Here is a 24,066-nt window from a genome sequence, read left to right as displayed (position 1 = left end):
GTGTCATTCATTGAGATTCTCCAGTCAGCAGCCCAGAATGTGCCTAGGGACATGAATGATTCTCATTGACATTAAATATGGTTTATACCAATGTTTGGATCTTCAATCTCCAGCCTAAGTATGCTTCCCAGTTGGAATATAGTTTGTCTGCCAAAAAATATGTTGTAGCCTCCATCTAAGGCTCTTACCATGTATACCAAGCTTTAATGTGAGGATGCATTTCAATTTTGTACAGCCAGCAATTCTTATATAGGATTCTAATTTTTATGTGTATTCAGAGAAAAAATGCACTATAATTGACATTGAATGTCTGAATAATTGATTAATTCTGTTATTTAGTGATTGAGATGTTGACACTGTTGATATTGTAAATAGTCTATTGTGATGGATTTGGAAGAGGAGGAGGAAGAAGAAGAAGATCAGAAAGAGGAAGAACTAGAAAATAGCCCAGAAAAAGTTACATGAGAGTGAAGTAAAATAATTAGAAAAGAGCCAATTTCATTCCCTCATAAATCTAATTATGAAATTATGTAAAATATGAGAATGTGAGATCAATTATATCAGCTGAAAAATGGGGATCATAAGACTTACCTGGAGAGTGAAGGTCACAATGCCCACCTGGAGAGTGAAGGTCACAATGTCTACCTGGAGAGTGAAGGTCAAAATGTCTACCTGGACAGTGGAGGTCACAAAGTCTACCTGGACAGTGGAGGTCACAATGCCTACCTGGGTAGTGAAAGTCACAATGCCTACCTGGACAGTGGAAGTCACAAAGTCTACATGGAGAGTGGTTGTTTAGAATAGTTATTGTAGTAGATGAAGGAAGGGGAACCTAGCTTGGGTGATATCTTTTTATTTCATTCCTTCATTCAAGTTACTTTACATTCCATGGCCCAATTAGGTTTTTCTGATAGACATGATATCTGCATATTATAATCTGGGTTTCTTTAAGTCATTTAGTGTAAAGACATTCAAACATATTTTATCTTGAACTAAAGGTGACTGTTTTGTCTGTTGTTGAGACTCTGATTTCTGAAGAATTGTTTAAAGTTGAACTATCAAAATAACTTTATTTTTTTATCATTTTGTCATTTCATACATGGGTACAGTGAATTTTATCCATTCCCACCCCTGTTTTCCTCCCTCATTCACCCCTTTTCCTAATGAAATTTTTCTTCTTCCCATTCAGTCCCTCCATTGTTTTCATGCATTTATATGTGTGCCATCCCATTAGTTCAACTGGAGTTTTAACATGAGTATAGGTAGCAGGTTATCTACTCTCACATAAGCAGGTTATTGGTGGAAGCCATGCTGTCATCCCTGGGAACAGTGCATACATGTTTTATAAATGGAGCTACTTATGACAAGGTCCTTTGGAGAATCCCATCCACCTGACAAGGACCTGTGGAAGTGATTAGAAGAAGCTAATGGGCTTCAGACCTCTCTAACTTTCCCTGTGGCTATTCTTACTGAAATTCTTAGTTTTGCTTTGTCATTTGTGATTATAGCTGAGTTTGGTCAAGATCTGGTGCCTGGGGAGATAACAGAGCCTAGGGAGGAACTCACTATTACTATTTTTATAAATAGACATGTGAACAAACTGTATTCTAAGTGTTCATGTTTATATAACATAGAGCTGCTCTTAGCCTTCACCTGAGAAGCTTTGTATTGCAGCAGGTGGCAGTCAACACAAAGAGTCCTAACCTATCAAAAGGCTAAGAATAGGGGATAGTGGAGCCCTTGGCTCTAGATGGGTCATCTCTCTCTCTCTCTCTCTCTCTCACACACACACACACACACACACACACACACACACACACACACACACCCTAAGTCTCCAAGAACATCACAGAAGCAGAGATGAACGAATAAAAGGGCCAGAGGATAAGGATATGTATTACCAAATGACATTTTCTGGACATGACATCGCGGTTGCATTTATCAACCTACCATATCTGTGGATACCTGCACAAGATTGAACCTTGTCAACATTTCATCTTGGAAGGAGGAAGGGTACATGAGGCTGAGTTTTCTGGGGCGGGGAGGGGGGGGAGCTGATGATTTTTCTAAAAGTTTCTACAAAGAAATTAGGCCTCTCTGCAGCCATTCACAGAAACTGGTTTCTCAGGTAGCCCCTGGATGCCTCTGCTGTCATTCTGAGTAAGCACAAGGAAATCCCTAGGGTTAATGATTCTTGCTTACCTACCTATCCTAAAAAGAAGATAACTATATTCCAGAGAACTTAAGAACTTGGAATATGGTTTCTTAAAAGATGACATTAAAAACTTACAGGGACACATAAGAAAAATGTAAAGGATATGAAAGGTCAGATATCTATCCTTCTGGTGCCTGGACATGAACAGTTAGATGTTTGTTTGTTTGTTTTTTCAATTAAAACCCCTGGTCCCCTTGGAAGTAACAGTACATGTAGAACCTTCCAGGAAGAATAGAAATTCAGTCCTAACAGTTAAAGAGTTAGGTAATTATTACCATTTTGAGAATTTATAAAGAATAGGATTGTAACTGTTGTCCACATTAAAAAAAAATATAGAGATTATTTAGAAATTGACTTATACCTGGAAATAATGTCCTAGGTATGGCATCATATACTCAACTTATTACAGAAGTATAAGAGTATCACATTAGTAAGGACTAATCATAAGGCATGAATCTCTTTTTCTGTAACTGCATGTTTGCTGCCTGCTAGGGCACAGTATGACTAAAATGTGCCTGGATAGATATAATTATTTGACCTTCAATATAAAATTTAATGTTCCAGGCAGTGGTGGCACTTGCCTTTAACCCCAGCACTCAGGAGGTAGAGCCAGGAGGATATCTGTGAGTTCCAGGCCAGCCTGGTCTGCAGAGCAAGATCCAGGACAGTCACCAAAACTACACAGAGAAACCCTTTCTCAAAAAACCAAAATAAATAAATAAATAAATAAATAAATAAATAAATAAATATAAAAAAATAAAAATAAAATTAATGACATGAATTCCTTCCTGTGGACATAGCCCCAAACCCAAAGAGAAAGTGCATGTTACCTCATTAATATTCATGCCATTATTGCATCAATGGGTATATATCCTCAGGTCTGTAAACAGCATGAAAAACTATGTTTAGATCCTATTAGATTTTGTAAATAAAAATCCTGCCTATGCCAATGAAGATCAGGGATAAAAGGCAGGTGCATGTTAAAATAGAAGGACACACTGAATACCAGAATGGGAAGATCAATGAGTTCAATGTACATTGGGGTGCCAGGAAAATGAGTGAAAAAGAAACCAGGCATGAATTTTCAGCTTTGTTTTGATGAAGCCTCCTCTGTATAGATATCCAAGTGGTCATAGTTATTATCTGTAACTTGACTTACTATAATGGTATTTTTAATTGGAATTTCATAACCACTGGGAAGTGTTTATTCTGTTGGAGTATATATCACTACCTATACAACTGGAGTACCATGGGCATTGGGCAGGGCATGCGGGAATTCTAGGAAGTCTTCAATGTGCAAAGCAGACCCTGATTAAAACAATATTCTTATGGGCCACAGGCCTCTAATATTTAGTGAAGATGATTGTAGATATCCTTTGGTTGGTATGACATACATGTATGTAAGTAACTCCGTTCTCCCTGAAGGGAGACACTTTTAGATACTATCTGTCTTGAAATAAGAGACAATGGCCTATGCACTGAGAGTTCTCCTGGCTTGTCATGTCACTGAAGTTAATAACACTGTTTTGGTGAGCAAGCACAACTCCAAAGGTAGACATGCTTGTTCAGGAATAAATGCAAATTAGTTAAATTGATATTTCGCCCTTAAAGTCACCATGAGTGCAGACAGTTCTCCATGGAGGATTATGTGTTTCCTGTAACTACCAGTGTCCCCTTGGCTTCTCTTTGTGTCCCAGTTTATGGTTACTCACAATATATCCCAATGTTGACAGTCTGTGTACATGAAGCTAAGGATGACACAAAGTGCTTCTAGGTTCCTATAAAGGTAGGTACAGAAATGTACACATGCTGGCCATGTTAGCTTCACACAGGTAAGAGAACAGTGAACTCTGTAATTATTAACAGTGTATTTTCTAAGAGTTAATTAATATTTTATACAAATTAAAAGTCACCTTTAATGATATTTTGTAATGCTTGGAGGCTAACGTCTATATTATCTGAATTTTGGTAGTTGGAATATCTAAAGCACATGGCTTAAAGCTTTTGATACAGGATCTTACTGTGCTTAGTCTGGCCTCAAACACATGACCTTCCCACCTCAGTCCACTAAGGGCTACAGCTGTGTGTGTGTGTGTGTGTGTGTGTGTGTGTGTGTGTGTGTGTGTTTGTGTTTTCCTTTTTTGCTGGCACTAGAGAATTGTTTTACTTCCTCAGACAAAAAAAGTCAGTTGTGAGTGATTATTTTATTGATTCTGTGCTCCCACTTTAGTTCCTGAGTGGCTGAAAGCTGACCTTACAGCAGCAGATATTAATTTCAAAAATGGTATATAGACAACCAAATCAATATTAATTACAAAATAACTGAAGTTTCTAACTGTTAATGAGTCTGACCTTAATTTGATGAAAGCCCTTAGGTATATTCATTTTTTAAACTCTCATATTAGAAGCTCATGGCTGCACTGTTAGACTTAGTTACTTTATCTTTGCTCTGAGAGAATGATAAAATACTGATTTACTTCATATCTACCCCAAGTTCATATTTATTGTATTGTTGAGTCTATCCCAACTTTGCTTATACCTTAAGTATCAATCATTTTCTGGATGTGATAAGATGAAACTTACCCAAGGTTTGATTGATCATCTAACTCTACATTATCTGAGATACTTCGGGGATGAGAGGCATCTACATGCCAGGAAGTGAGACAAGTGAGCCCTAAAGAATTCTCTGATGAGCTCTCTGTTGTCCCAGACTCAATCCGCTGGGTTACCCCTAGCCCTGCAACAGAAAACCACCAGTAGCCTCACCTGTCCCCTGGTCCATACCTCCTGTGGATCCAACAGACCATTTTATCTCCAGCCTCCCCTCCAACTTCCCCTCCTGCCTTGTCTTTGTGTCCCATCCCCCAGCTAGCCCCCACCTGCTCAACAATCAAGGACACCTGCCAAATGGCCAGTTAGTCTGCCCATAGACCTTCTCTAAGTTCTTTTTGTCCAGAACCAATGCTCAGGGTTTGCTCAACAACTGTAGCAAAGCATCTCCCCCTGGCCTCTAACACCAGCAAGCATTCCCACTGAACACACAAGGCAAACATACCAGTAAAATAGGCAACACAAATCACCACACTACACTCTCTAAAAAGCCAGAGAAGAATCAGAAACCAAGGAACAAAACACACACCCAACAAAGAAAAACTGAGAAATCGGCACCTAGACTGATAATCATTCCAAACCAAGAGGTTCAGATACCAGCAGAAGAACACAATAAGTAATAGGCAGGGCAGTATGTCTCTATTAGATCTCAGCTACCTTACCACCTGACTATTCCAACATAGGTGAAAAGCAAGAGAAATAATTAAAACCAACTATCTGGAGATGATAGAAGTCCTTAAAAGGTAAATGAATAAATCCCTTGTAGAACACAGAGGGTAGGCAGGCATTGGTGGCACATGCTTTTAATCCCAGCACTCAGGAGGCAGAGGCAGGCAGATCTCTGTGAGTTTAAGGCCAGGCTGGTCTACAGAGTGAGATCCAGGACAGGTACCAAACACAGAGAAACCCTGTCTCAAAATATAAAAATAAAGACAGACAGACAGACAGAAAGAAAGAAAGAAAGAAAGAAAGAAAGAAAGAAAGAAGAAAGGAGGGAAGGAAGGAAGGAAGGAAGGAAGGAAGGAAGGAAGGAAGGAAGGAGGAAAGAAAGAAAGACGGGAGGGGAAAAAACAAACAATTGAGAGAAATGAATTAACACCTAAAAAAAAAAAAAAGTCAGAAAAATATGCAAGACCTGAAAATGCAATGAAAAGCAATAAGGGAAACAAAAACTGGAGGGAATTCCAGAAATGAAAAATCTTTGTAAGCAAATAGAAATTACAGAGGCAACCTTCACCAACAGAATACAAAGATGGAAGAGGAAATCTTAAATACTGAAGTTACTATAGAAGAAATAGATACATCTGTCAAAGAAAATGTTAAGTCTAAAAAAAAAAAAAAAAAAACTGACATAAAATATCCAGGAAATCTGGGACACTGTGAAAAGACTAAACCAAAGCATAATAGGAATAGAGGAAGGAGACAAATCGCTGCCCCAAAACTTAGAAAATATTTTCAGCAAAATCATAGAAAAACAATTTCCTAACACAAAAGAAGCAGATGCCTATAAAGGTAGAAGAAGCATACAGAAAACCAAGTAGATTATACTAGAAAAGAAAGTCTGCCTGCCACACACTAATCAAAACACTAAACACACAGAATGGAGAAAGAATATTAAAAACTACAAGAAAAAAATGCCAAGTAACATGAAGGCAAACCTATTAGAATTACACCTGATTTCTCAATAGAGACTCTAAAAGCCAGACAGGCCTGTAAAGATGTCTTGCAGACTCTAAGAGACAACAGACCAGCCCAGACTACTATACCCAGCAAAACATTCAATCACCACAGATGAAAGAAACAATAGACTGTATGATAAAGTCAAATTTAAACAATATCTGTCTACAAATCCACCCTACAAAAGGTACTAAAAGGCAAACACCAAAGCAGGGAGGTTAACTATACCCATAAAAACACAAGAAATAAATAATCTCACAGCATGAAAACCAAAAGAAAGGAAGAGTGTGCATACATACACACACACACACACACACACACACACACACACACTACTACCACCACCATCAAAAATAACAGGAATTAACAATCATTGGTCTCAATTCCCCAATAAAAAGACACAGACTAATGGAATGGATAAAAACAAACAAACAAAAAACAAAAACAAAAACAAAAACAAAAACAAAACAAAACAAAACAAACAAACAAACAAACAAACAAACAAAACAAGTTCCATTCTCCTGCTGCATCCGAGAAACACACCTCAACATCAAAGACAGACATTACCTCATACTAAAGGGTTGGAAAATGATATTCCATACAATGCACATAAGAAGCAAGCTGGTGTAGCCATTTTCATACCTAAAAAATAGACTTCAAACCAAAATTAATCAAAAGAGATGGAGAAGGACACTACATACTCAACAAAGGAAAAAAAAATCCATCAAGATGACATTTCAGTTCTTAACATTTATGCCCTAAATACAAGGGCACCAAATTTTGTTTTTTTTAAAAAAGAAAACTACTAATGCTTACATGACAAAATGACCCTCCTACACTGATAATGACAGACTTTAATACCCAATTCTCACCAACGAACAGGTCAATCAGACAAAAACTAAACAAAGATATGCTAACAAATATAAAAGAAATGTATCTAACAGGTGGTTATGAAATATTTCACCCAAACACAAAAGAGTATACCTTCTTCTCAGCATCGCATGGAATGTTCTCAAAAATTGACCACATACTTGGGCACAAATACAAGAATATTAAAATGACTCCCTGCATTCTATTAGACCACCATGAATTAAAGCTGGGTATCAACAACAACAGAGACAGCATAAAGCTTATGAATTCACAGAAACTGAATGACTCTCTACTTAATGGAAAAATGGGTCAAGACAGAAACAATATGGCTTATATTCACTCATAAACAGATGTTAGCTATTCAGTAAGTGATCATCAGACTACAGACTATAGACCCAGAGTGGTTAGGTAAAGAGAAGGCCATTATTCAGAGAGATTATGCAGGGGGGCGACTAAATGGGAGGTCTCCATTGGGTCCATCCCTTTAGAGCCCTGGAAACCCCAGGAAAGGGAACATAAATATTGTAGGAGTGGGGGGATAAAGGACACCAGGAGAACATGTCTCACTGAATCAACTAAGCAGGGCACTGGACTTGCTTGGGTATGCACCATCAAATCCTCTGTGTATATGTTATGGATGTTGGCTTGGTGTTTTGTGGGAATTCTAAAAGTGTGAGTGGACATGTCTCTGACTCTTGAACTCTTTTCCTTCTACAGGGTTGCCTAGTCTAGTCTCTCTACATGAGGGCTTTTTTCTTTGTCTTATTTTATCTTGTTTTGTCTTGTTTGGTTGTTGTCTCTTGGAGGCCTACTTTTATTCTAAAGGGAAATGTAGGGGAAGTAGATCTGGGCAAAAAGGGGAGGTCGGGATATGTTGGAAGGAGTGGAGGGAGAGGAAACTGGTTCGGATATATTGTATGAGAGAAGAGTCTATTTTCAATGGACAACAAAAAGAAAAGGAGGAAGAGGAGGAGGAGGAAGAGGAGGAGTCATCTCTAATGGAATCAGTGTGTTCTGGCAATGGAGATTCAGCTACAGAATTCTTCATAAACAGATCTGTGTGATAAAAATAAACATAAAATTAATCATATCAAGTTTAATTAATGAGGGGCTGAGCCATGATGTGAAGATTTTATACTGATAACTGACATTAACCAGGTGATGTTGATGAATCCAAAAATGTGATGACGGAATGTACCTACATTCGTAATATTCACCTGTTTTTCTCTCTTGAGAAATTGCTGAAATCCATTCACATAGTGCTTAAAAAATGTTTCCATACCTGTGGCCCCAAGTGGAAGGGAGGGTGAGAAGAAAAGAAGTGGGCCTCTACCCCTTTTTAAATAATTTAAAATTGGGGTTTTCATACTTGGTTATTGAATAAAAAATCTGTAGGGATTATAAATTATTGCTCTTTTAGTTTTCTAGATTTTACTCGTTGTTGTCTGCACATTCCTAGCTAGTTTCAATTTGCAAACCCTTAAAACTTCCATAAAGATCATCCTTGATCAGTTTTCTCAGTAAAGAAAGTGAAGTTCTAAGCAGTGGCTGAACAGACACTAATCTCTAGAGAGTGACTTCATTTCTGCCCTGAGCTTGCCTTTGCCCCTGTAACTTTTGCCCTGATCTTGTCTGGGTCTTTGTAACTTATGCCCTGACACTGTCTATGTCCCTATAAATTCTGACCCGAGATTGCCCATGTTCCCATAACATTGGCCCTACAATTGCCTGTGTTTCTATACTTTGGATGTAAACTTTCTTAAGTCCCTGTAATTCCTGTGCTCTGTGTTCCAAGCCAGCAAGATAGAAATGCATGCTTTATTTCAGAACCACAGCTGAATGTCCACAATTTCGAAATACGAAAGTGTCAGATGGTTAAAAACATCTGTAACTTTCATCAGAGCAAAGCAAATCTTGTGCTAATCTGAAACACATCCACCTTCTCCTTTGTCAGGCAGATTGTGAGTAGTCTCAGCAGCAATTGTAGTTCCATAAAAGATTATAGAACTCTGTGTACCATCATCCATCCCCAAGGGCTGCAGTGCTGAAAGTCATAAATGCTATAAACCAGGATTTCAGGCCAAAGACTATACATCTACAAAAGCAAGAAACTTCATTTTCAACATTGGATTATGCTACTTGTTTGAAGTCATTAACTATTATAAATGGCTGGTAATTTTGCTGACTAACTTGTTCTAACAACAATTTTAAGTAGATTATAATAACTTTAAAAAATGACCATACTTTATAGGATATATTGTTAATGACCTTAACAATTTATTATGAGGCCTGAATGACTCCTTGGTGTATGACTCACTTATAAATGTGCTTTTTCTTTATGAATTCTCATTCAACATATTTCACTGAAGTTGATTTTGTCAAACAGAAAGCATTAAGAACTCATTGGTGATATTTGGAGGATACACCCTGAAAAGCAGTTATTTTTGAATTTTAATATTTTTTAAATACCTAAAATATGAAAGATTTCTAGAAACACAGATTTAAAATTTGGATTAATTATATTTAATGTTGTATATTATGTACTGCCATGAATGAAAGGAACTTTGAGACAGTAAAAGTGACTTTAAGATTGAGTACATTCCTCACAGACATATACATTTTACAAATGTGAGGGGACCCATAAAACATTGGGTTCACTCATAAAGGTGGAGGGCCCTGCTACACATGGGTTCCTTCATAAATATCACACAGATTCACAAAAAGGAATATGAGAGAGGCAATTAGGAAGACCAACAAGAATCAGTGAACTAACTAAGAAATGGTCAGAGAGAAAAGTGACCTAAACAGAAAAGTGAACAAAATCCATTCTGCAGCTCCAAAGGCCCTACAGGAAGTTGAACAAATGTGTATTTTGAACCTACTAATTATAGTATTGTTACATTCTGTGTGACAGAATTTCCACCAGTAATGAGTAACAGCATCTAACAACAAAAATGAAATCGTTATACCCACTGCCAAGGATCATTCTTAAACTTAATAATTAAGAGTCTCAGTGTTTCCGAAAACTGGTGACTGCCTGGTTAATGTTGACACCTTGTTTTATATATGTTTTAAAAGATTCATTTTATTTTTAATGTATGTGTCTGAGCATGGGTGTGTACACCTGAGTGCAGGTGCCTTGGCTAGAAGCCTTGCCTCAGATCCCCTGGAGCTGGAGTTACAGGGAATTTTGGGATTCCTCAATGTGAGTGCTGGAAATTTAAATTGGGTCCTCTGCAAGAGCTGTGTGTGCCCTTGGAGCCATGTCTCCTACCCCCGATTCTCATCTTTTATGTTATGATAGTGGATGAAAATGTAGCTATGAGCTTGTAAAAAGTAAGACCACACTCCTTGAGCTGTTGGACCCAGTCCCAAACTTATTCACACACACATACACACACACACACACACACACACACACACACACACACAAGTAGTTCAAATAAATTATTGCAGCAATTTGTAATTAGAAAATAGACATCAATGAAGAGCAAGCCAAATGCAAGTCTTGAAGCTGAAGATTGAATAAAAATTCAATTGGAGAGTACTAAGGAGAAACTGTATCAAGAGGAAGGAAGAAATCTGAAGGATTGATGGGTGAAATTAAAATATCAGTGGATAGTGTCAACAGACCAGAGAAAGAAAATATGAACACAGAGACACGTTTTCTAAAAGATTACAGGTAGATTAAAATAAATAAAATTCAAAACAACAGAGAAGATCTTTGAGCCATAAAACACCAGTATGTGAAAAAAAAGTAATGTAAAAAGAATGTTTCTTACCATATTTGAGGAATTTTTACAACCATAATAGACTGGTAATCAGAATGATTTGTGGAGTGAAAAGCATAATAAAATCATTTTGGTATATGTACCTCTTTCTTGGATAACAGAATTTCATTTTCTCCTTACATTCTACATGGCCTTTTCTTCTGAACATGGCTAATGATTACTACAAAATATGTCTTGTATAACTGTTATTAGTTTGAAGAATCAGGATTGTATAAACATTATCAGAATATCTGACTTAAACTTTCATCTGTTTCTGTTGTCCCAGAGCAGCATTGATTTTTCTTTCACATTGCACTTTCTCCCTCTGCTCCCTTAGCTCTCCTCCTCCACTGCCTCTCTTTCTCCCTCCCTTCCTTCTTCCCCTCCCCTCCAATTATTCTTTTTCTTCTTTTTGTCCCTTAGAGTCAAATGGAAACCTTTGGTCAGATTGCTAATTAGAATCATTTGTCTTGAATGTGTTGGAAACTGAGGGCCACCTTGCCATAAGTTAGAAACAATAATGATTCCTTATTGTGGCAGAAACCAAGACCTAGATGAACAGTGTTGCTTAGCATCATTTTACTGTGAGGAGCAAGGTGTGTGGACTGGAATATTCAGTTAGTTTATCAGAGAGCAGCAGAGTACAAGGTGGAGAGCTAGGATATGACACAGGTATTTTTGTTTGACTCTTACTTAATTTAGAATATATTTAAAAGCTAGAATGTACCAGCACTCCTGTTTCATTTTATAAAGTAAAATTCATTAAATTCTTACATGGAGAATCTGATAGAAAACATTTTAATGAACTGAAAATTCTCTGAACTTTTTCAATGTTAGTGCTTTCCCCTTCCAGAATGTTTTGTTTTGATTGATTGGACTGGCTGTGAGCTTCAGTTTATGAGTATGTGACTAGGTTGTTCAGTGCTCACTTCCAAGATGGATGTATGGTAACTGTAATATAATATCTTTTTTTGGGAGGTTCTATCTATGCCAAGATAATTTGACCTTTTTTGTAATTCTTTTTTCTTCCTTAATTTTTGAGAAAATGTTTAGTGTATTTGACTCTTATTCTTTGAATAGTATTGGTTTCTTCTGAGCTAATATTGATTTTTCTTTAAGGTTATATTTTGCTGAAAATTGAAAGGACTTGTGAATAAGAAGGATTGCTAATGCATTATAATATTTTTAAAAGTTATGATCTATCCATAACCCTGTAACCCCACAGTGATTTTCATGGGCGTTCATTTCAGTTGCCAGTTTTCACATTTATTATTTATTTTGTGAAACAGTGTGGAAACTTCAAATTGCTATATTCTTTCAAACATATGGAGAGCTAGAAAAGTTCCTAACAGCATCCATTGTTTGAAAGTGTCTCTTCTAAATACCCATGTTTGAAGCTGGGTGAAAGTATTAAAAAGTGAGACCACTGTTAATTGATCAAACCATGAGGACATAACTCTCTCATTTGTGGTGTTGTTATATAGTCAACTGTTTGGAGGCATTATGGATGCCCTGGTCTTCTTTCTGTAGCTCTGGTAAAAACACTCTGACTAAAAGCAGCTTGGACAAGAAAGAATTTGGCTTATGTTTACAGGGCACAACCCACTCCTTAGGGGAATCAGGACAGAGATTCATGGCAAGAAGTTGAAACAGAAACCATGGAGGAATGCTGCTTGCTGGTTCTCTCACTGGTTTGCATTTTTAAAGCTTTCTTACACAGCCCAGGAACAACTTCCTATGGATAACACTGCCAACAGTGGTCTGGGCCCTCCCACATTGATCAAACAAGATACTCCCTCACAAACACGCCCATATCAAAATGTGATGAAGTTAATTACTTGATTGGCCTTCCTTTCTCAGGAACTAAGCCTAGAAAAGATAATAAGCATGCTTAGAAGCAATGGCAATTCTGGATGATGCTTGTGTGTGGTTGTGAAGGGGAGGCCATGGTTCCCAGGTGCCTAGAGACAATAAGCCCACTGAGGGACCTACCTTGCATGGGGCTGAGCACAAAGTTCTCTTCTTTGAGTCTTTCTGAATGAGAAACTGTACTGAGCATCAGTTCCATACTTTCTCACCAGGGCTTAGCTGAGTTCAACAGCTGTAAGTTTGAATTCTGTCATGTTCCTTCCATAATTTGCACTATGAACTCAATGAAAAAGGCAATCATTCTCTCCCTCAGCCCCCACAGCAGAAAATGGATAATCAGAATTCTTGTTTCTGGGGGTTACCAGGAGACTGAAATAAGTTCATGTCTCTAAAGTATAGAACATGTTTTCAAAACTAATAAGCTTTGTCTATCCATTGATTGAGGAAATTGACCAAAATGGACAACATACTCAGTCACAAAGCAAGTCTCAGCCAATGCAAGAAAATTGAAATAACCCTCTGCAGCCTATCAGACCACTGTGGACTGATTAAAGCTGGATTTCAATATGGAAAGGAACAAAAAATCTTACAAAATCAAGGAAATTGAACAATTCTCTGCTGAAAGACTACTGGGTCAAGGCAGAAATAAAGAAAGAAATTAAAGAGTTCCTGGAATTCAATTAAAATAAATGTACATCATACCCAAACTTATGGGACATGATGAAAGAAGTGCTAAGAGGAAATTTAACAGCACTCAGAGTTTTCACACAGAATTTAGAGAGATCTCATACTAGCAACTTAACAGCACACCTGAAAGCTAGAACAAATAGACCCAAAGGTGCCCAAGAGGAGTAGATGGCAGGAAATAATCAAAGTGAGGACTGAAATCAATAAAATAGAAACAAAGAGAACAATACAAAGAATCAGTGAATCAGAGCTGGTTCTTTGAGAAAATCATGAAGACAAATGGTTATCCAAACTAACAAAATATCCAAATTAACAAAATCAGAAATGAAAAGGGGGACACAGCACAGATACCCAGGCAATCCAAAGAATCACTAGGTCATCCTTCAAAAACTGGACTCCACAGTATTGGAAAGTATAAAGAAATAGACAAATTACTTGATAGATACCACTTAGTAAAGTTAGATCAAGATCAGATAAACAATTTCAATAGAATTATAATCCCTAAGGAAACAGAAGCAGTCATTTTAAGTCTCCCAACTCCCCTGCCAAAAGAAGGAAAACAAGACCAGAGAGTGTTAATGAAGAATTCTACCACACTTTGAAAGAAGAGTTAGTACCAATACTCCCCAAATTATTCCACAAGATAGAAACAGGAGAAGCATTGCCAAATTTACTTTATGAGGCCACAGTCATCATAATACCGAAACCACACAAAGACTCAACAAAGAAAGAGTATTAAATACACATATAATAATGCATAGAATTATATTCTATTAAAGTATTTTTATGTTGATAAACCAAGATTAGAAGATAATTAATAATTTATTTATTTTCCCATTCAACCTTTTATTTTTCAGGCAGTTTCATGTATCTCAGGCTGACCTTGAACTCACTGTGTATCTGAGACTGACCCTGAATGTCTGATCCTCCTGTGTTCATTTTTGGAGTGCTGAGATGACAGGCACACACCATGCCCAGCTCTCACTCAAGAGTTCTAAAATGAAGTTATTCTGTGTCATTTTAAAAACCATTTTTATGAAAAATTTAAGCCATGTAAGTGAATTATGCAGCCATGCAATATATAATGGTATGTTTGGTTCAATTCTACAGGTTATTGGAATGGATATTGTAAATTATTCATTAAACAGGTGCATCTACACACATATTGGTCTTCATTCATTAAGTGTTCTAGTCTTAATTACTCCAAAGCCTGTCACCTCTCTGTTTTCAAACTTTCTATGTATTTCAACTAAATCCCCCCCCCCTTCTTTGGATTGCCTCTGGTCAAAACATACATGTTTAGGTCATTGAGATGCAGAGGTGTGTAGAGTTAGAATAGATTTGTTTGTGGATGGGTTTCTCACTCCAATGATTGACTTGAATTTTAATCCCAGAGCATATGAAAGGCTGATCTTTCAGAGATTCATAAAATATTTGGAGATGGGTCTTTTCAGTTTTAACCTTTTAGCCATTTTGAGACTTAAGCCTTTACCATGTATCAGTTTTATGGCACAAAATTTCTGTCTAGAACGAAATCAATAATGATTGCCATCATTCATTCTAGCCTGAATAATAACAAGATATCATTTGTAATGATACACACCCCAAAAGATGTGTCGAGGGTGTCAGATGGTAATTCAATAATCTGTACATAAAGCATGTATATATATCAGTCTCTTTCCACTCAGCTCATGGCCAAGGTTGGATTTGCCAGGAAAGGGAACATTTTCTGTTTGAAATTAAGTATTGATTTTCAATGATACATATTTATGAGGTACAGTATGATGACTTGATTCATGTATACCCTGTGCAAAAGCAAATCATGGCCCTTAGCACTGCTGCCTTTGTATATTAATAAGGATGCCAATATTCAATCCTTGTGAATATTTATGAAAGATGGGGTGAAGTTTCAAAGAGCACAGACAGCATGAGCTGGCCTACTTGGGGTAAATTTTATATCTGCAGGTTTTGTGTTCCTTTCATTTCAAAGAGGGGACAGCTGTGAACTGTCATTGTAGAAAAACAGATCCCATCTTCCTAGAAATACTTCCAAGCAGTTTCTCTGGCTCCTGAGTGAGTAGATATATGCTTTGAATCATTATCCTCACAAAGAGACTTTCACTTAGTTTCTGCAATGTTTCATGTTGACTGTTTTCTGGGACTCTGTACCCTTTCCCTTCTCTATCAAGGATTTTCTGTTACAGCCCCAGGGTGAAAACTCTTGCACTTCACATGCATCATTATGCTGTGGGATGTTCTCTATGCTGTGAATGTGTTGCTCTGATTGGTTAATAAATAAAGTGCTGATTGGCCAGTAGCCAGGCAGGAAGTATAGGAGGGACAAAGAGAAAGGAAAATTCTGAGAAGAAGAAGGCTGAGTCTGGAGCCGCCACTAGCCTCCATGATGAGAAGCAGATGTTAAGATACTGGTAAGCCACAAGCCATGTGGCAACATATAGATTAATACAAATGAGTTAATTTAAGATATAAGAACTAGATAGCAAGAAGCCTACCATGGCCATACAGTTTATAAGTAATCTAAGTCTCTGTGGGTTTACTTGGCTGTGGGACTGGTGGGTGAGAGAGATTTATCCTGACCATGGGCCAGGCAGGGCCAGGAAAACTTCAGATATATCATTCTGCTCTAATGGGGTATTTAGCACTTTCCCAGCATCCCTACCAACAAGCCATAATAACTACCAAACAACTATTTTTTGTCTTAATCACTAAATTTCACTTCTGTTGCTCTAATACAGAGTTCTCTAACACAGTCTTGATTCTTAACTCTACTTCTCCCTCTTCTCTAAGTATTATAGCTCAGAAAGCCATCACAGAAGGACTTTAAAGTCTTCCAGTACCTGCTGAACAATGTATGACCAGCATGAGGAAACTGAAGGAGAAGGTGGGCACCATCTTTTCTGCTTGTTTTGGTCCATGGTTTATAAATTAGCCAATTGAGTTTTACTCTGTATTTCATTCAGCCTTTGTTCATTTCTTTTAGGAAGAACTTCTCAACTTTCTTTACTACTATTCTCTCTTATAATAAACTTCATAAATCCATATTACTTTTTCTATATTCTTTTCCATATTCCTCCTTCTTCAATTAATTCTTAACAAGCTTGTCCTATGTCCTGTGGTCTGAATATTTTCCTAGTCTTAGAATTGAATACCACATTGGAAATGACATGTTTGTTAAGTCCATGGTTCCAATGTTTGGACTATCCAAGGTTTAGGAGCTAGCTGCATAGATGAGGACCTTCATGTTGGTGGGGACTCTGTAGTACTGATGTGTGACATAGGGTACTGAATGTAAGAGACAGAACAAAATATTATATTAAGATAACTAATTAGTCAATTTATTCATTAATCCATGAATTCATTGATTGATTCATGAGTGTAAAGTCCTCCTTATCTAAACAACTCTCTAAGATTATCCTCTTAATAGTTCAAGTGAGTTAAATGGGGACATTTACATCATAGCCACCAAATCAGTTTAGCACTTAACAATTTTGTTAACCACCTCTCTCTGTGTGTTTGTCTCTGTATTTTTCTCTCACTTTATCAGTCATTTCTGCCAATCTTTTGATATTTTCTTTTTTCTTAATTTATAGCTCTTATTACTATTCTTCTGCATCCCCAAACACATTTACACCTTTGTTCTCTATTTACAAAGTCTCTGTGCAAGCATATAAAAATACTTGACAATTGTGCTTCTCAATGTATAAGTTTTCTGTGATTGCTGACATATTATTTTGAAATCTATTTGAGAAAGTAGCTAAAAGAATACCATAAATTTCTCATTACATTTGAAAAATAATTTATCATATACTATTGTTAAAATTGCCTGATCTTTGATAAAAGGGGAACCTACTGAACACAGAACACCTACAGCTCTACCCAGAGCACACTCATATCTATAGTAGAAACATTTCTTTCTTAGTGAAGAAATAGAGCAAAAAGTCTGCTTTTTGTTGTAGACTTGTGTCTCTGAAGGTCATGAGATGATGAATCCAATTCACTGCCTTGATACTTGAACATGAATGCTCATTTGTCATCTTCAGAGATAGTCCAATATTGCATGTGATACTATCAATCCCTTTATATCAATGAGAAAACTATGAACTCAGTAAGGTTATCCAGCACACTTCATCCCATGGAGCATTTAGACTCAAACAGTCTAATTGGAAACTGTTCTTCCTTGATTTCAGGGTGTCCTTTCTAGAAACCATGATTCAGAGCATTCACATTTTACTTAGCTATTTAATTTTATTTTTCTATGTGTATATTTCAGTGTATATGTCAATCAGAGGTAGAAATCATGTCTCATATTTCAGTGTTCTTTATGGGACTCTGATAAAATTATAGTAAATGCTCATGAATATTATGATTATTGTTTCACAGATTTAAAAACAATGAGTATTTCAAGACAGAGCAATTATGTTCATAGCAATGAAAGTCTGTGTTGTGTACTAAGTATCAAAAGATAAATTTTCACAAGACAGTCTGGATTTATAAACAGATGCTAACTGGAAAAATTATCTACTTACATACTCAATTACCAAATCTGTATGCACCAACAAAATGCTCTGAATTTATGGGGGAAAAGTTTGATTTGACCTAACTCTGATTCTCCTTAAAAGCTGAAAGTCTTGGATTTGTTGACATGCATTCAGGAGATAAAATGCTTCTAATGTGTTTCATGGCCAGCCTTGCCCTGGAATCTTCCTGCTGAAATGAGGGGTAGGTGCCCTGAGGACAGACTACAAGAACAGACAGGGCAAGTTTTTATGTCCTATTAAAGAAGAGAGAAAGAACAATGTTGGCATATTAGATGCAGGAAATGGAAAAATTTCCATTTTCATGCGTTTTCTTATCAGTCCAACCATAGCAGAGATTGACTAAAGACAAAATTAAGTTTCAGCAACAATTTTGATATGTATGTTAGAACTAAGTTTTAATATAAATTATAGATTATATTTTTATCAAAATTCTCACACTACCATTTTAGAAAAATCCAGGTTATAACAACATAGAAAGCTTTAGAGAAGAATTGAATTTGATGTTAAAGTAAAATTGAATTTGGCTTTTAGTATTAAATTAGCTTATTACACATAATTATTTAAAATATATAACAAGATAGATTATTTTGCCACACAGAATCAATTACAGACAGATACAAAAGAAAATATTGAAAACGTCTAAGCAAAGTAGAATATAGATTCTTCTTGAGGTCAGCTTTGCCTCTGGTTTGACAGTTGACCTACTTTATTTAGAAAGGTGAGCCACAGTAACCTTTTAGGATGAAAAATATGATGTTTTCTTATGACTTAGTCAATGGACAAATGAATTATTGCCAACAGAAATAATTACAGAATCAATAGTAGCTGAAATGCCAATTACTGCACACCATCACTCTGCAAACATGGCATTCTGATTATTCTTCATTTGGATGTAAAGTGATGTGCTGCCAAATTTTTCATCTCTAGTGTGCAGTGAAAAATTTGGTGAAGTGTCTTTAGTAGGGAAGGAGCCAGTGTGAATAGAGCCTCCTCCATGAGCTCATGCCTTGGACATTACTGCTGGTAAAAGAAACTCTATGGCATCATTGCTCTGTTTGTGGAAGGCTTTTTCATTTCAGTAAGGTTCTACTCTTACAGGAGCAGTACAAAGACATTGCAGAGACTCCCGTCAGGTGTCACACTGGAGTGACCTCCCATTGTTAACTCAGTGTTATGGGCTGAATTTGTCACATATAATGAGTCAATCTGATAAACTATTACAAAATAAAATCCACTTTTCACTAACATTAGATTTTATATTATACACAGCCCCTTTTCTTTTTACAGGTGAAAGTGTGAATGCAGGCTTCACTACCAAAACGGTGTGCTTGAGTTTGCCTCATCTGTAGAAATCACAGAAGTGAGCACATCCAAAGAGCAGTGGATGAGCCTCTCCATGGGAAAGCTACTTTGTAATGACAGTATTCCCCCTGCGAGGTGAGGATGCAATGTCCTCTCTGTTGGCTTCTTGGGATTCCACCCAGAATTCTCCATGAAATACTGTCCTCATGTCCTTGTCCATGCTGTGAACTCAAAAGACAGACCTCAGTGAGCAGTATTTTAAACCACTCAAGTTTGTGCTAGGCCATCATCATTCTCTTCTCCGATTCTCAGGATTTTCTGGGTTTTTAGTGCACAAAAAATACACTGCAGGGTTTTTCAGCATTCACGGTTATGTGATCGATTTTTTAAATAAACGTACAATGACCAATATGAAAACTATCTGTGCTTAAGTTTATGTATTTGTATGTGATATGTATGTATGTATGTGTAGAAGCATGTGTCTGTCTATGAGTGTGTGTTCAAATGTGTATGAATGAGTATATTAGTGTGTGTTTTGCATGCCCTTGTGCATGTACATATTTGTGTGTGTATGTGTATTAATATGCATATTTTTGTCCCTTTGTGTGTGTATGTGTGTGATGTTTATATATGTGTGTGTGTGTATGAACTGTGTATGTATATACTTTGGTGTGCTTTTGTACATATGCATATGTGTCTGTACATATATGTGTGTATATGTATGTGTTCCTCAGGAAATCTTGACTGAAATGCCACTATACAGACAAACTACTGAGTTTCGTACTTTTCTAGAATGGCTGTGTATTTTCAGTCTTTGTAGATTTACTTTTTATTTATATTATGTTTTCTCTTTCCTCTGCCAGAACCTCAGAGGATCTTTCAGATTCTCACTGTGAGAACCATCCTATATGACTGAGCTTAAAGAGCTAAGGTCAGCATGTAGAACCAAGGTGCCTCATGGTGGATGAGAGACAGAAATGCCACATATATAGCACTCAGTGAAAAGTTTTACTTGGTGTGTGTGTTGGGGGAGGGGTGCGGTGAGGGGAGAGAGAAAGGGGAAAAGAGAGATAGAGAAAGAGAGAAGGGTGAGGAGTTCGAAAGGTGCTCACCTCGGAAGAGAGAGAAGGAACGAGCAGAGCACTCGGGATGCAGAGCCAGGCGGATCTCTGTGAGTTTGAGGCCAGCCTGGGCTACAGAGTGAGTTCCAGGAAAGGTGCAAAGCTACACAGAGAAACCCTGTCTCGAAAAACATAAATAAATAAACAAATGAATAAATAAACAAACAAACACATAAATAAATAAATAAGAAAGGGCTTTAAGTCAGGGCATGGGGTGGCGCCAAGGGGTGGGATCAGAATATTAACACTGTATTCAGAAGTAACTCACTGCGTAAGTACAAGTTCCATGATGTGTCTAAGAAAATCACTGGTTTTCATTTCAGAGGATTTTCTGGTTACTAACAAGAATCTGATTCTAAGCTTGTCACAACTTTCAGATGAAGCAGGTCTTCCCCTGTGAGGCCCTATACATTGTGTAGCCATAGCTGACACTACAAATGCCTTCATATTGTGAGTTCTTTAGGAGAACATGTTGTCAGAAATAAAATAGGAGATGCACCTTTCACATGGAAACATGAAAATGATTGGGTTTTTAAAACATACCTGTGGCTGAGGTTGAAAACACAGAATTTATTAAATACCTTTCATGATATACATATAAATTCAAAACCAAGTTACCAACAACAGATACTGTCAGAACATAGACCCCACTATCAAGCAAACTCAAAACAAAATGCCTTTCACTTTCATTTTTATCAAGAAAAAATACTGTATGGTAAAATGTGTCACTGAAGAAAACGTGACTACTGATCTAAATGGGAAGAAGTAATGACTTGAAATTTCAGTTCCACAGATGTCTGTACAGCCTGATATGGAAGAAGCAGAGGGAGCTCAGTCAACTGGATCCCAGAATCTGCAGTGGTTGGTGTGTCACAAGTCCTTGTGGGAAGGGTAGTGCAAAGGCCCCTGTCAGGCTTACTCAGACTCTGTGTGTGAAGGGGTGAAGGGTGATGCACTGATCAAATGTTCTGTTGTCACTGCTAGAATTCTTAGCAAATCTCAGGGCTCACTTTTCACTGGACTCAATTACTGTGTAGCCACTTCTCGGAATGCCTGGACTAAGATGAATAAGATTATTTCACCTCAATGGGGAAGGACTGTGCTGAAGCTAATGTCCACAGAGCCCCTGGAATCTGGTGTCCTTTCTTACTACTATTCTGTCAATTCCTGACTTAAGCATCCTTCACACATATCAGCTTGTTCCCTGTGCATTGGCATATTCCAGCTGCGACTGCACACTATGCACAAGTGTTGTAGGGAGTATTTGGAATCCATCCTCTAGAAGGTAGCATATCCATTAGACAACCTACAAATGTCCTATAATGGTGGTGGATGTCTACTACCTGTCTCTTACAATCTTGTCAGTGTTTATTTTACATACCTCTAGGAACACTGCAGAAAGCAAATGCCAAGATTCAGAAAGAGCCAGCATGTATCTCAGGCTTGTCATTCATCACACTTTTTCTTGCTGAATCTTGACTTTTGCTGTCTGAGGTAAAGATTATATCTTCCCTCTTTCCAGCAGACTTGATGAACTAATTATTTTCTGTATTCCTAGAGATGTGTAAAAATATATTGGCATGTAGGAAACAGCCAGAAGTCTACCACCATAATAAGGCATTTGTATGTTGTCTCAAAAATTGGTAGCTTCAACAGAGTGATTAATTAATTAACCATTTCACTAGCAGAAGTTACAGTCACTCAATAAATTAAAAGAATAACTAAATTTGTATTTGCTTAGTAGATATGGAGGTCAGAGGACAAGTATCAGGATCCTGTTCTTTCCTTTAACCATGTGGCACACGAGGATGAAGATCTGGTTATCAGGTTTTGTGGCCGGCACCTTTATCCACTGAGACATCTCACTGCCATTCGCTCTGTTAATTTATCTACTTATTTTATTACAGAAGGTTAAAAACCCATTGTAAACACTTGTACATTTAAACTGCTTGTTGTCTTCATTTTCTATTTTGTCTTCAACTCAGTTAAACTGTAGAGGGTAAGAGGTCCTTGTGCATATAGATAAGCATGAGGGAAAACAAGAAATGTTAAAGACAAATGCTTGTCTCTCCAAAGGAAGGAGATATTTACCTGTCTACATCCTAGAATGCTAGAAAAAGATGGAGTTTACAGCATAGTGACCTTTTGCCCTCAGTAGGGACAGGCTTCACCCAAATCCCACAGTATATTGTTTGTTTGTCCAAGACTTTCTTCCTCTAAATCTTGAACATTGCTTCTCAGTTCATAAAACCCATTCATATGAGAGATATCGCATATAATTTACAACAGCCTAAGTAATTTTCTTATGTAAAAGTTAAAACTTTCCTTTAAAACAAAAAGAAAGAAAAGGGGAAGTCCTGTGGATATCGCTCTGTATAAATAAAATGCTGTTTGGCCAGTGGCCAGGTAGGAAGTATAGGCAGGACAAGAGAGAAGAGAATTCTGGGAAGTGGAAGGCTGGGGGAGGAGAGACTGCCAGCCCGCCACCATGACAAGCAACATGTAAAGACACCAGTAAGCCATAAGCCACGTGGAAAAGTATAGATTAATAGAAATGGGCTAAATATAAGACTAAGAGCTAGACAATGGTAGGCCTGAGCTAATGGCCAAGCAGTTTAAATAATATAAATGTCCATATGATTAGTTTATATGTGGGTTGTGGGACTGCAGGGGTTTGGTGGCACCTGGAGAAAAGCTCTCTAACTACAAATGGTGTTCCCATGGACTCTCATGTTTACGGCAGTCATTCTCCCTAGACCCTTATCTTGAACATTGTCTCTAAGTCAACAGAATCCATGGAAGAAGCCACATGTATCTTGTAGAGAGTTCCAGTGTAAACATGTGGTAAGCTTTGTTGTACATACAGGACTGAATTAATTGACTTTTTAGACTTTTTTTCCCCCAAATTGTCCTAAGCTTAAATAGGGATATCACCTATAATTTACAACTGTCTAAATAACATTTATTAAATCATAAGTCAATCCTGACTCCCACAGACTATCATGTTTACTTGAGTCATTCTCCCTAGACCTTTATCTTGAACATCGTTTCTGAGTCTACGGAGCCCTTGGACGAAGCCATATGAATTTTGCAGAGTTCCAATGTAAACATGTCATCAGCTTTGTTGTACATACAGGACTGAATTAATTGACTTTTTTTCCAAAATTGTACTATGCTTAAATATGGCTAAAATAAGCCACCCATGTCAGAACTTAGTTTTTTTTTCTTTTTCTTTTTTTTTTTTTTTTTTTTTTTTTGCTTGTTTCATTTTGTTCAGATTATTTGTTTTCCCTCACACTGGGAGTAACTCGCTGTAGCTTGATCAATGGCCCCTTTATAGTTAAACAATAAAAAAGCCCAGCTTCTCATACCAGAGCAATCACAAC

The 24,066-nt window shown here is 37.2% G+C and overlaps 1 non-coding gene across 1 annotated transcript; it reads right to left on the bottom strand.

Moving 5' to 3' along the window:
* Positions 1–19,543: 19,543 nt before the first annotated feature.
* On the bottom strand, positions 19,544–19,702 carry LOC118576971. The gene has a single exon (XR_004944152.1). It is a non-coding gene; the product is annotated as a U1 spliceosomal RNA (small nuclear RNA).
* Positions 19,703–24,066: the final 4,364 nt, after the last annotated feature.

The sequence above is a fragment of the Onychomys torridus genome, chromosome 1 (genome assembly GCF_903995425.1).
Source record: "Onychomys torridus chromosome 1, mOncTor1.1, whole genome shotgun sequence".
Lineage (NCBI taxonomy): Eukaryota > Metazoa > Chordata > Mammalia > Rodentia > Cricetidae > Onychomys > Onychomys torridus.
This window is presented reverse-complemented; position numbering and strand designations above follow the sequence as displayed.